Consider the following 2,374-nt stretch of genomic DNA (forward strand, 5'->3'; position numbering starts at 1 on the left):
AGAACAACAACAAAAAAGGCTAAGAGATTAGTAGAGACGGGTTCACCGTATTTGCCCACACACGCCTGAGGTCGAGCGATATTAACATAAACATAACCTATCGACGTACCTCATAGATTGCTGGGATTACAAACGTGAGAACCACTATGTCCCAAATTTTTAGTTTCAGTGAAGTTACAGATGGGAACAAAGACCTGATTTTCAGCTTATGCTGACGCCTAGTATGCGTTTCTGCAGCAAACAAAACCTACTTTTAAAACGACAAAAATGCAGGAGAAAGCGCGAACGCAGTCCACCACTACCACAAATCATACAGTCGAGTTTCCCACATTTGGAGAAACTGCAGGGGTCAGCACATCCGGAGTGCAATGGATAAGCCTCGCTCTGGAAAAACCACCTTCGTGACCATGGTATCTCTTCTGCCGGGTAAGTATGAGATATTGCACCTCCGCCCCGCCACAGCCTCACACGCCTCACCCTTTACACGCACGGTCACTTGCTCGCGCACCCCCCCCCCTCCCCCCAGCCCTCCTAGCCCTGACACACAGCTGGGACTCTCAGGTCCGACCAGCGGTCCTGAACCCGCTCCCACGGCACGGGAACTCCTTCGTGGCGAAGCAGCATGTGGCGAAGCAGCAGCCCCTGCGCTGGCTCATCTACATAGAAGTCGCCCTATCCGTGATGTCACCGACAGTGCCTTTCCCAGTCCCCGTCTGCCTTTCTGCCGCTCAGCCTACCAACCCGCTGCCGGAGCCGGCAAGGGGAAGTGACGTCTGCCTCTCCCTTTTTTCTCTCCTGCTTCCCTCATCTGTTCTCTTCCAAAGAAGCTGGTCCTTAGCCTGTATTGCGGAGCAAGCTTTCGGCGACCAGCTGGACCCTGGGCACCCTTCTTCGAACAATGGCTTTTAATTCTCAGACTAGAACGTTTAGGATTACAAAAGAAACTGGTTCTTTTCACCTCCTTATTCTTGTGATGTAGCATTCCGCATGCATATATATATATATATATATATATATCCAACTATCCTAAAAGACACTGCCCTTCATCATTCCATGCCGTTAGACATTTATAGGACCATGCATGGTGATCTCCTCCAGACAAAAGTAAATGCTGGTGCAGAACAGGTAAGTGTACTATAATTTGAGTACATCAGCTTTTGGGCATTTTAAACCATGGGTCAGACAAGTTAGAGCAAGAGGGCAGGTTGATAGCAAGAGGGAGTGTTTTTCTTTTAATTTTTTTTTTTTTTTTGAGACGGAGTCTCGCGCTCTTCGCTCAGGCTGGAGTGCAGTGGGGCTATCTCGGCTCACTGCAAGCTCCGCCTCCCGGGTTCACGCCATTCTCCTGCCTCAGCCTCCCCAGTAGCTGGGATTACAGGCACCTGCCACCACGTCCGGCTAATTTTTTGTATTTTTAGTAGAGATGGGGTTTCACTCTGTTAGCCAGGATGGTCTCGATCTCCTGACCTTGTGATCCGCCCACCTCGGCCTCCCAAAGTGCTGGGATTACAGGTGTGAGCCACCACGCCCGGCTTCTTTTAATTTTCAAATAGCAAAGTGATGTTTGCCACTGTCATTTCAGAATAAGGTGACAATTTGTTGTTGTTTGGTTTTGTGGGGTTTTTTGTTTGTTTGTTTGTTTCTGAGACAAGGTCTCACTGTCACCCAGGTTGGAGTACAGTGGCATGATCAGGGTTTACTTCTGCCTTGACCTCACGAATTCAAGCAAACCTCCTTACTAATCCTCCCAAGTAGCTGGGACTACAGGTGCATGACACCACACCCTGGGGTGTGAACTGGGATTTGATGTTTTCAGTTGGCTCCCTGATGGAATAGGTTCCCTTACTATTCTGGAATACAGATTGTCTTCATGATTATGATTCATAATCATAATGATTATGACAGCAGTCCCTGCTGCCAGGCAGGGACGTTTAAGTCTGCAGAAGCTGTCTGCTGCCTTTTATTCAGATATGCCCTGCCCCCAGAGGTGGAATCTAGAGGCAGTAGGCCTTGCTGAGCTGCAGTGGGCTCTACCCAGTTCGAGCTTCCCTACCACTTTATTTACACTGTGACCATAGAACCACATACTCAAGCCTCAGCAGTGGCAGAACCCCCTCCCCCTGCCATGCTCCAGTGTCACAGGTTGATCTCAGACTGCTGTGCTAGCAGCAGGCAAGGCTCCATGGGCATGGGACCTGCCGAGCCAGGCACAAGAGGGAATCTCCTGGTCTGTCGGTTGCAAAGACAGTGGAAAAAAGCACAGTATTTGGGCAGGAGTGTACTGCTCCTCGAGGTACAGTCACTCACAGCTTCCCTTGGCTAGGAAAAAGAAATCCCCCAATCCCTTGCACTTCCCGGGTGAGGCGACACCCCA

The 2,374-nt window shown here is 49.9% G+C and overlaps 1 non-coding gene across 1 annotated transcript; it reads right to left on the reverse strand.

The window, feature by feature from the left end:
* Positions 1 to 270: 270 nt before the first annotated feature.
* On the reverse strand, positions 271 to 434 carry LOC112438724 (U1 spliceosomal RNA). Its single transcript, XR_003027097.4, has one exon. It is a non-coding gene; the product is annotated as a U1 spliceosomal RNA (small nuclear RNA).
* Positions 435 to 2,374: the final 1,940 nt, after the last annotated feature.

The sequence above is a fragment of the Pan paniscus genome, chromosome 1 (assembly GCF_029289425.2).
Source record: "Pan paniscus chromosome 1, NHGRI_mPanPan1-v2.0_pri, whole genome shotgun sequence".
Classification (NCBI taxonomy): domain Eukaryota; kingdom Metazoa; phylum Chordata; class Mammalia; order Primates; family Hominidae; genus Pan; species Pan paniscus.